At 44.9% G+C, this 11,974-nt stretch overlaps 1 long non-coding RNA gene across 1 annotated transcript; it reads left to right on the top strand.

Annotated features, from left to right (window-relative positions):
* The first annotated feature begins 7,784 nt into the window (after positions 1-7,784).
* Positions 7,785-11,545, top strand: LOC122898978. Its single transcript, XR_006383077.1, has 3 exons — positions 7,785-7,911; positions 8,043-8,143; positions 11,397-11,545. It is a non-coding gene; the product is annotated as an uncharacterized LOC122898978 (long non-coding RNA).
* Positions 11,546-11,974: the final 429 nt, after the last annotated feature.

Raw genomic sequence — 11,974 nt, 5'->3', positions numbered from 1 at the left:
TGTCAAATAAATAAATAAAACCTTAAAAAAAACCCAAAACTGTTTGACAAGTAGCAGCTAGAAAAAGCCTTCTCAGCCTTGGTACTCTTGACATTTGAGGTGAGTACTTTTTTGTAGAGGGGAGAGCTAGTCTGTGTATTGTGGGATGTTTTGCAGCATTCCTAACCTCTGTGTGCTAGATGCTAGTAGCAGAGTCCTCCACAGCTATGACAGCCAAAAGTGTCTACAGATGTGACCTCACACCTCTGGCTTTAGAACCCTGACTTAGAGGCAAGTTTCTCAAGGAAGCGCTTCAGGACTCTGGTAGGGGTTTGGCAAACTTCACACTCCTTCCCATGGGTAATCTCTCCCTAGCCTTGTCTTAATCCCTGGAAATAAATTTGCCTCCAGTGAAGCCTGCTTGCTCACCCAGCCTTTGCTTACACTCCCCATCCCCCCTACCCTCCCGAATCTGAAAGATCCATTTACTCTTGCCAGAGCTAAATAGAATTGACATAAACACTTTGAAAGCTTCCCTATTGGTTGGGTGGAACACATGACATTTCCTGAAAATTCCATGCTCCTCTCTGGTCTTAACCTACTACTCCTCTCTTTTTCCATCCAGTGTGAAAACTATGATAAAGTGAGAACCCGACTGGGAAGCAGCAGACCTCGCTGACCTTGGGTGAGCCAGTCCCTGCTCTGGGCTTTTGTTTTCTTATCCACGCTTTGAAATGGTTGGACTAGGTAATACATCTTCATGGACTTTCAACCCTAGAATACCATGGTCTGAACATTCTAATTTTTTGAGTCTTCTTTAATCTGCCAATTCAGACTTTAGAAGCAACCCCTACCACCTCAATGACACCAATTCACAGAACTGTTTTTGCAAAAACATTTGTTTCGAGTTGTTTATGACAGTATTTCATCTATACCCTCCTCCTCCCAAACCTAACTTTATGAACCCATAATGAGAATTTTGGAAAACTTAGTTGCATCCCTTGAGGTAGACACTCATTTGTTATAATGATTATATCAAGAAATTTTGAGTTTAATCACACTTCACAAGACTACATTGTGCATTGAGATTATAGCAACAAAGTGTGTGAATGAAAACCATATTTCACATACATTAGTTATTTAAAGCAATGGATTAGGAAAAACATTGGTGGGTGGGGAAAGAGTATTTTTAAAAAAAATAGATCAAGTAACTACTACTACCAGATTTATTTGCATTAATTATTTGGATGTAGCATTATTTATTTATTTGGATATAGGCATTTCAAAAATTACAAAAATCTGATTCATTCCTACAAATGTATGCATTCTTTTGCTGCTGCTTTGACAATACTGCTGGGGTTCACTCTTAGGAAGAAAGTGACTTTCGCAGACATTTCTGGCACTACAGGGACAGGAGTGACTGAGATGGGAAAGTTTTCCCTGCCTCTGACTTGCTAGTTGTGTGATCTTGGCCAGGTCAGTTTTCCTCTTTGGGCTCAGTTTCTGCTCTCCTAAAATGGGAGAGTTGAATTTGATCTCTAAGTTCTCTAACAGCTCTAAAATTCAAGGAGTTGGATCAGAAGCGTTGGTGAGGAGCAAGGCTTTGGAACTCAAACTTCTTCAGCAAGTCTGGAGGAGAGCAAGATCCCAGAGCTGGGTCCTGCTGAAGGGGCAGACCATTCTCCTTCCCTCCAGTGGGGAGAGGCAGGCAGGGCTCCTTGCCCTCACTGAGAGGTCTGGAGCTTTGCACACAGCAACCTCCCCACCCCCCGAACCCCAGCTCCGTGTCAGTAGATAAAAAACAGCGGTTCTAGGAAAAGTAGGTGGGACCCTGCTTAGGAAAAAGCACCAACAGTCCCCGGGGAAGGAAGAGAATGACTCATGGGGGAGTCGCATGTTCCTGTAGATGAAGGAGCAAAGAGGGGGTGTTGGTGTGCTGCTCAGTGGGAGGAGAAGTAGGTGGCATGAAGGAGGTATGACTGGAGTGCTCTCATTCCAAAGATTCACAACGAAGCATGGCGTGGCGCCATTCAGAAAGCAGAACCCCAGCTCCTGAAGATCTAGCCATGTCCAGAGCAATCCCGGATTTCTCTATGACCATGAAGTCTTGACTAAAAGAAAGCAGCCATCGGGTTTTCAATGCTGTTAAGGAACTGGCCCAAAGAAATATTTTCCTTCCATACTTCCAGTCTTTCTTGAAGGTGCCCTGGGTGCTTTGCCTCATGATCCTGTTACACACTCCTTTGTCAAACAATATTGACTGAGATGTCATGTGTCAGGTGCTGTGCTAGATGTTTGGAGCACATCCATGAACAGACTGCCTAGTGTTCCTGCTCTCAGGGAGCGTATGGTCTAGCTCAAGAGGCAGATGGTGCCCAGGAAAGATCAGAACAAAGTTACACAGCATGTTAGAAGGTGATGGTACCAAGGGATAAAAAGGAAAAAAAAAAAAAATGGTGGTTTTATTTCATCTTCCACCCTTGCTTTTCCTCTTGCTCCAACATTTGGTATGCTGTTAAGTATTTTTTCCTCATGACAACTTCTTATTTAATTTTTTTCCACTGCTGACATGGCTATCTATCACTTGAGACTAATTCCATACTATGTCATGCCAATTTTATGAGCTGAGCCAGGTTAAAATGCCTTGTATTGCTCACTGACACATTTTCCAAAATTTTCTTTTAATACCTCCATGAGATGGGTAGCAGAGGGTATTATTACCTCCATTTTACGGATGAGGAGACCAAGGTTAAAAAAAATCTCTACAAAGCTTGGCATCTTGCCTTTTTCTCAGTATTCCTTCATAGACTTTTGTAATAGATATTTTTTGCCCTTGTGTGCGTGAGTGTAAAAGTGTTAGTGTAAAAATGTGTGTGTGTGAGTGTAAAAGTGTTAGCAATTTCAAGCAATTGGCTTCAAATAGATATGGGGGAAAAACGAGTCTTCACTGGGAACGTCTAAGATGGTGATTACTTTAAGTAGATACACACATGTTGGTTTTTTGGCATTCTAGGAAAATGACGGTTAAAAAGAAATTTACTTGAATGTGTGCTTGATGGTCGCCACTGTGGTTCTTGATAACAGAGTTATCCTCAGAGGCCACAAGATTTCCTTGGAGGGCAGGTGACCCACCCTGCTCATGAGGGTGAGGAGATTTTTTTTCCCACAGCATGACATCAGTCAAGTGCAAAATCTTTTTTTGTTCTTCTCCAGACTCTAATGATAACTGGTGAATATTAACAAACTGTGCTCCACGCTCTTGTTGCTTACTTGCTGGGATTCAATGGTAACCCATCTTCTGGAAATGAGCCCTGCCCTTGGGTGCAATCTGGGTAAGTCTTCTTTAGAGCGAGAATAGTACAGGAGAATGCAAATGCGAGCGTGAGTACACACACACACACACACACACACACACACACACACACTTTCCAAAAGTTCCTGGGGAGTTTGCCTGTGTACATTCAGATTATATAATTTGACAGGATGTAAAGGTGAAAGGTTTTGTTTTTTTTGTTTTAAGATTTTTATTTATGTATTTGTCAGAGAGAGAGAGAGAGAAGGAGAGAGTACAAGCAGGGAGAGCTTCAGAATGAGGGAGAAGCAGGCTCCCTGTTGATCAAGGAGCCCAATTCGGGACTGGATCCCAGGACTCCAGGATCATGACCCGAGCTGAAGGCAAACCACTGAGTCACCCACGCGTCCCTAAAGGTGAGAGTTTTAACCCTGAATTCCTTTGCTTTGGCCCACACCTTCCCTGCCCCTTGTCCCCAAGCTTGCAAGGGGCATTTTTCTTCTACCATGGGAAACTGTGGCATAGCCTATGTCCCCAGATTGGTTCTCTACAAAAGTTGCTGCATGTTCAGCACCTATGGTCTAATTGCAGTGTTAGTACAACTAGAACATACTAAGGAAAGTCAATTTACTTCCGCTGCTGTTGCAAAAATATGATTATGTAATGTTTCTGAACACCAGCTATAAATGACTTTTATTTTGTAGCTTACCCTCGATAATCTGGAATACTGGTCTCACTGGTAATGTGAAAGACCGGGGCATTTCTCACTCCATGACTTTACCACCGTCTTCTCTTCCTTAGAATATACGCCCAATACCAAATGACTTGCAACAAGTTAAAATTAGGAAGTGTGGCTTCTTGAAGGAAAGATGGGCTTTGACATAAGGGAGTGTAGTGTTTCAAACCTGACATGACATTTTAGGAGTTGTGTGACTTTGGCCTATTTAGGTCACTTCTCTGAAGTTTAGTTTCTTTTTCTATAAAATGGGATAAGGGCCTCTTACAAGTTTTTTTTTTAGGGATTAAAAAGGATAACAGAGAAAGTGCCTGGCATTTAGGTAGAAACGCTCAGAAAATGTTAGTTTTCATCTTCGTTTTCCACCCTCTTCCCCTCCGTTGGATAATAAAGCTTTCTTGGGAATGAAGTTTTTATGTGACAGGTTTATCTCTCCATTAGGACTCCATACAGTAGGAATAGTTTGTGGTGGATCTGTCTGCTCCCCACGTGTGGCTGGTGGAAGACGTATTCTCTTTACCAGTGTGTTGGTTCCAAGATACTCTCATCTTAAGCGGCGGCTGAAGAGGACACCAGGGACGATCTGTTTCAGTACTGCAGTGGGACTGTTTGCCCTTTCCAGTTCATTGGTTTGGGAGTTAAGAGATCAGGTGTGTTCATCCAACTTGAAAGGGTGCTGGATAAAGAACATACCCTTCTGGCTTCATCTCTCATCAATCTCACTTCAGTCTGAAGTACCGTGCCAGAACTTTCCTCACCGTCACTGCCATAGGAGCCGGTTTCTGGCCAAGGACTCAACCTATAGTTGGTTGCTTCTTTCCTTTACTGAGGGCTGGGAAGAGCACAATGACTTCCATACTGAGGAGGTGGTTAGATGACTAGGGGCACTTTGAGAAAGCACAACAGGTCCCACCGAGATCCTGCCTCTTTGAATCAGGTGCAGAGGATAGTATTTGGTAGTCCCGGATGAGAGCTTCTACAGGAGACAGTTACAAACTGGTCATCTTATCCTTATAAGCTGAAGGGTCGGCACCAGCTTCAGAACAAGGCCTCCAGTGTTAGAGAACATCTCCAAGCACATGGAACGCTCTACATGTTGCCTTCCTTGTGAAATGAGAAAAGGCTCTGCAAGAAATAAAACACCGGTGAGGAAAGCTGACAAATCATTAGGAAAAGTAAGATGAGAGTCAGACTCGACATGCTGTACTATCAGAAACATAATGAGAAACAGCTCCATTAACTTTGCGTGAGTAACTAGATGCATATACTCTTAGGACTTAAATCACAAGCAAAGAGGAAATTGCCTAAAGAAGTAAATAATTTCTTGATAGAGCCTTTTATAAATAATCATGGTTTGCCTCTGTTGGATATTTCATGTTTAAATTGTCATCAAAAGTTTTCATTTTAGCAACAAGACATGGGATTGCGTTTTTATGATACATATGAAAAGCTCAGTTCTTAGCAACATCCCTTTAGAATTATTCCTTTAATTCTATTTGCATCTGGAATTCACTGAGGAAACCCAGTAAACCAAACCAAAACAAACCGAGACAAAAATCATACATGATTGTGGGGACTTGTGCTCTTGCAGTGGTAATAACGACCCCTTCACGGTGAAGGTCAGCCTTCTGGGCGCCAGGAGCACACAGGAGAGCAAGTGTCTAGACGGAAGCGGATCTGCCCTGATAGGGCCTACAAAGCAGTAGGAGGATTTCTGTTTGCATCACCTTTCTCACACCGCCTTTTCTTCCTTGCATCAGAGGGCCATCCTCTACTCCATGCTCCCTGATAGATAGATAGATACAGCAGGCAGCCTGAGTCATCTTGCCTGGAGGTGGGGGAAGCTTGCAGGGCACCCTTGGCAACAAGGTGCCAGCTGTGGCCCCTAAATCAGGTGCAATAAGACCGGCCGGGTGGAGGGATCCCTACGGTGGGGAATCCCTGCTATGGAGAGTAAATGCACATCCAGGAACAGGTGCCTGCTGCCTGTAAAGACCGGACAATTGTCAATTTGCATTTGTGATTGCTTTTCCAAAGAGCAGAAACAGCAACAACAACAACAACAAAACACACACACACACACACACACATACACGCAAAGATACAGATTTCAGCTCTCTGCCTGATTCCAGTTCCTTCTTGACATCCATGGCAGAGACTTTCCTTTTAAAAGCAGATCTGAAATGTTCCAAAGGCCCAGGAAGCCAAGGCCAATCTTCCTGGATGTTCAGTCCATTCCCACTCCCCCACCCCCACTTGTCTGGGCTCTGCCACTGGCAGACGGAACCCAGTTCCTCGCCACGCCCTGTCCTTCCCCCTCTAAGCTGCCTCTGTGCAGGCTGCTCTCTCTGCCTTGACAGCCCGCCCCCCGCCCCAGTCCTGCAGTCTTTCCAAGACCCAGATGGGCTGACCCCTTTTCTGGGTAGATTAGAGCTATCTGCTCCTGCTGCCTGTTGCTTTTATTCAGCTTTTGCCACTTTCCATAGTAAGGCTCGTATTTTAGTTACCCAGCCTCGCCCACCAGGTACAAACACCTCCAAAGCCAGGACTTGTCTTAGTCATCTTTTTGTGCGCAAGCCCTGCAGGCAGTAGGAGAGTTTTTCAGCACAGGCAAGGCAAGGTCAATGCTGACGGATACACCTTCTCCTCTCTATTTAGAGCCCGGTGATTCACAGCGTGAAAATAAGAGTTAGTCTTTCAGTCTTCAAACCCCTTGCTACTTTTTGAGTTTTTGCTGTGGTATCATATTGTGTCCAGATCTTAGCTTCCAAAAAGTGTTTACACTTCTGCCCTGTAAGAGTTTAGGCCTGGGAACCTTGGGCTGTATTGTGTCTTTCATTTCAAATCCTGTCCATCAGATTATATTTTCCACATTGGCTTTTCCCTCACAGCCAAAACTAATTCTCAGTGTGTTCAGAGTCAGTGTTGAGTTCGTAAGAAGGGTCCTCTTTGTGCAGCCGGCCCTGGACTGGCATCTGCCAGAGAATTCCAGATTTGTTACCGCTCAGGGCTGGCCTTTTGGTTGGTGCCTAGCGAGGGTGGTTGTTCCTGCCGGCCAAGGACCCTGCTGGAGAAACTGCCAGGCGAAGTGTTTGCTCTTCTTAGGATTTTTACGAATGGATTTTTATATAGTTCAGTGCGGATCAGTAATTTTCCACAGTCAGTGTGCCTCTGCCCCATGGGTAGTTTCCCTTAGGTTGGTAGATTGCCTTCCGATAAGATACAGGCCCAAATAAATTGCTTATGCATTAAGGACCTTTGGGTACCAGGCAAAGAAGACCTTTGGGTACCCCATAGAATGGGGTACAGCAGGAGGCATGAGAGAGCTGAAGAACCCAGTGTGATAGGTGGAATCAGGGTTCCAACGGGTAAGATACTTAAATAACATGCAGGGACCTATGGTTGCTGTGTATACAAATGATCTAACTCCTGGTATGCAGGAATGTGGGTTCATTGGAAACTCATGGAGGTTAGGGTGATCCTGTTGGTGTACTTCCTGGCAAAGCAATACATCTTAAAGAAAGATAACATATTTAGGCGCATACCTGATTACAGCTCCTGTTTACTGAGCTCTTTCTAGGCAAGATGCTTTGTGCTTTACCTTACGTGTATCATTCAGGTGTCACTACAACTCTAAGAGACAGAGCCGATTATTTTCACTTTGCAAATAACTAAAACAAGGCTTCAGGATGTTGCATATCTTATCTTACTTGCATACCAAAATTTTAACTGACAGCTTTTCCAAGTTGTTCTTTTTCTTTGTTTTCCCAAAGACTAAAAGAAGTGAAGCAGGCCAAAAGTTTTTATTTTCACTGCTGACCAAGGACGAGGCTGTTGAAGAAGTCTGCTGGAGAAAAACCCATCAGTTGGGAGGACTGAAACCCTTTGGCAGAGATGTGGGAGGGTGAGCAACAATATTTTCTCTAAGTAAGAGCTGATGTTTTAGGACATAATACATACAGTTTGGTTTGGTTCTGTGGTCCGTAGTAACTTCCCCAATCTCCATGTCTTTATTAAACCCTTTGCACCTGGCAGTTCGCTGACTGGTCTTGAAATTCTTGACCCAAGCCCCGTAAGCAAGCTTCTCTCTCCTGTGAGCATGGCATCAACAGATAGGGACATCAGAAGACCTGGGGGTGAGTAAATTCCTAACACGGAAGAGGGTTGGTCCTAAGCTGCCTGCTCCTGAGACTTCCAATGGGCATGGATCTGTCTGCCTATATGGATGCGTTGTGCTTTTGGTGTTTAATAAATCCTGAGCTGGGGCTGGGGTACAGTTCCAGGTACCCATACATCATCTGGACAAGGCTTGTGCAGCTCTGCTGTTTGGATCTTTCTTCTGCCTTCAATTCCCTGTCTACAGGAAGAGAGAAGAAACCCATTCCGTGTTTGTAGGTTGTGGGGCGGACACCAAAGCCCAGGAGCGTCTCTTAAACTTGCTTGCTTTACCATGATACTTGCTAGGCAACCGCTGGGTGCTCCTTCCCTATCTGCTATTATCCTGGGGTTCAAAGGGGTAGGTGGTGAGGCTGAGAGCAATGGTTGGCTCGGACCAAAGGTTGCAGGGTGGGGCTCGTTTCTTACTGCTCCCTGCAGGGTGTAAAAGGAGGAAGAGGAAAGCCTGTGTGCTTCAGCCCTGAGCTCAGGCGCTAGGAGCATGGTGGGGGGAGGGGTGCACCCCACTGAGTCTGGGAGGCTCATCTTCAGCCCTGGAAAAACTGAGTAAGCACTGGAGAATCAAGAATAGATGAGTAGTAAAACCCCCTTGTAAAAATATCTGCTCATAAAAAGTAGGTCTCCGAAATGGAAATGCCCTGAAAATCTGCAAGTCTGGAAGATAAACTTCTTGAGTTTATCATCCTTAAAAATGTGCATGAGAGCTAGGAGGAGATTCAGAAATAAGTTCGCAGAATCTGGAGAGAAAGAGAGTAGAAATGAGCCCCTGGTAAATTAGATATGAGGATTTCACAAGAGAATATCAGGAAAATTGAGGGAAACATAAATAGTACAGAACACCTGTGATAATGTAATCAAGGGCAATAAATAATAGAGATTTTGAAATGATAAATTATGACAAGTCAAATTGGTAGATTGAAGTAGACTAAAAAGACTAGGAACTGAGTCCAGCCAAGCAGATGTTAAATGTTTAGAATTTAGGAAAGCACTTTGGGTGAGTTCAAAACATTTTACTTGCAAAATTAGTTCAAGATTGATTTGGATATGAACATGCTGGAGATCAGACAACAAACATGGGTTCTCGAGAGATACAAGTCACCCAGCAGAACGGAAGTTATAAAAGGGAGGAAATAATTTTTTAGGTATCTTTTTTTCTGTAGGAAACAATTTTTTTTTCTATTAGAAATAATTTTTATAAGGATCTGATTTTTTTTTTTTTTTAACTAAACTGTGAGGGCATAAAATAAAACAGAAACCAGGAGATGCCAGGAAAAAGGAATAAGCATATTAAATTCTATTTTTGGAAAAAAAAAAAAAAAAAAGAAGCAGCGTGAACTGGGATCTGTTCCATGCTGAAGAGAATCATGGAAGGCAGTGATGCAATCCTAACCATCCATTCATTCTGTAAGCACGTGTTCCAGTCTCCTGGAGGCTGGGCACTCCTCTAGTGCCCAGCGCAGGCCAACCAAACAAAGCCCCTGCCCTGGGGGCAGATGAGCTAACCTTGGTGTTGAGGCAACCTCGGAAGCAGGGCCCGCAGGGTCTAGGGAGGGACGCCTGGAGTCAGTGGGAACTGACTTGAGTCTTACATTGTAATAATAACTGCTTATGTTGTATACTATTTTATACTGTAGGAAGTACCTGCATATATTTATGCTTATGTGGTCCTTGTCACAGCTCTGGGGGCACTGCAGAAAGTGTCAACACTTCTGGGGTCTATTTCACATCACCTCTCTACCATGTTTGACACGATTGGCCACATCTTTTCTTTGTGACATCCTCTCCTCTCCCGACTTCTGGGAGATTTGGTACTCATTGTTTCCCGTCCATCACCCTGGATGCTCCTCAGGTTCTGTCATGGCTCTTTTCCTTTAACCCATCCCATAAATGTCAGTGTCTCTCATGGTGCTGTTTCCTGTTGTCTTCTCCTTTACTTTATACACCGACGCTCATGATTTACTCTACTCTTGAATTGGGAGTGGAGAGCTCAAGAATTGGGACTGGAGAGTCCTTTTGGGGTTGGGGCTGGGGAGGAAAGGCATGGGAGAATTTCAAGGGAATGGTGAGTACAGTTGGAAAAAGCTTCTGCGGGAACTCTGTTTTGAGCACCACTCACCTATATATGTTGATGATTGTATTGTCAGCCAACCTCTCTGCTGAACTCGGGATCTCCTGTCTAGTTTTCCACCAGCGCTTTGTGTTTGGCTGTTTCATCAGAACCTTATGCAAATGTCCCAGATGAAACCTCCTAGTGCCCATTCCCCGACCCAGGTCAGGAACGTGCTGCATTCTCTTCCCTTCTCCCCACACAGCCTTGCTTCCTGCGGCATACAATCAATCTCCACGCCCTTTAAATAATATCTTTTAAAAATCTCTAGAATATGCCCACTTCTCTCTGGTCGCCTTGCCACTGCCATAAGCCAGAAGACCACCATCACTCTCCTAAATTATCGCAACAGGCTCCTAACCTGTTTCCATTCTTCTAGTCTTCAGCTCCTGGTGCACATTTTCCATGCGGCCATTATAGTAACTAACGTAAAACCAAAATCTGGCTATGTAACTCAAGGTCAATAGGTAAACAGGGAGAATGGCCCTTGAAGTTCATTCTCACCAGGCCCTACTTACTTGCGCACCTCACCTCTGGCCATTCCCACTCCGACTTCCCCTGGTCCTCTGCTTTGGCCATACCGTGCGCCTTCCCCAGATGTGCAAGGCTCCCCTCATCTGCCCGCCCAGCCCCTGCCCTGCTTGGCTCATCGCTCCTCTCCCTGAGCCCTCACATTTCAAGTGTCCATCTGGCAAGCTTTCCCGACCCCCTTCCAGCCATGAGTTTACAGCTCCCCTCTTCCTTTGCCTTCATAACCCCTTGGGTGCGGCAGGCCTCTCACATTGCCCTCCTAGAGTATAAAAGGTCTTTGAGGAACAGAACAATTGTTCTACAGGATTTTATACTCAGAGCTCCCAAAATACCGGACACCCCGTTAATGTTTTCTAGATAAATGGTGAGCGCATAGTAAATAGCTAGAGCTCAGAAGAAGACATGGAGGCTAACTCCCATGTGTGAGTGATGGAGTGAGTCTTCTGATCTAGGATTATTTCCCATAAATCATACATTTATGGTCACAGAGACCTTATCAATGTATACAAGTTGGAATGGAATCTTTATAGCATGAGACATTTTACAGGCCTTTCTATTTTTCTGTTTTGCTACAGAACGGTGGTGTTCAATGACAGCAAGGGGATGAAGAGTCAACATGGCTGACAGGACAGGTGCAATAAAGAGAGAAGTGGGCTGGGAATTGGGGCCCTTCCGCCAACTCTCTGTATGTCTCTCCATCTCTCTGTGAACGTAGCTCCTCGCAGGCTTGGCCTCCTGCTGCACCAAATGCGTGGGTAGCTTAGATGATGTTTCCTGTCTACCTCTGTCACTCTATTGTACTGCATGTGTCACAGTGCCCCCAAGCCACTTCCTCCTTCAAAAGCTCAGTGAGCAACCAGTGGGATGTGTCCTGAAGTGTGACACAGAGATTTCTTGACTCAGGGATCCTGGACGGTGCACAGCTGAGGAGGAGCCTGGGCTGACGTCAGATGCAGAAGTTTTTCCCCAGTAGTAGATGGATCCAGTGTGAAGGGTGGGAGGTCATCCTGGCATCTCCCACAGTAGACTGTCCCGAGGGTCTGACCTGTAGTTTGTCCCTGGATGTTGACAGGAAATGCGCTACTTCACATCTTCTATTGAGGAACGCACCCCCAGCAGGGACGTGTCCAGACCCACAGAGGGGTCCCCGACC

Source organism: Neovison vison, chromosome 1, assembly GCF_020171115.1.
Source record: "Neovison vison isolate M4711 chromosome 1, ASM_NN_V1, whole genome shotgun sequence".
Taxonomy (NCBI): domain Eukaryota; kingdom Metazoa; phylum Chordata; class Mammalia; order Carnivora; family Mustelidae; genus Neogale; species Neogale vison.
This window is presented reverse-complemented; position numbering and strand designations above follow the sequence as displayed.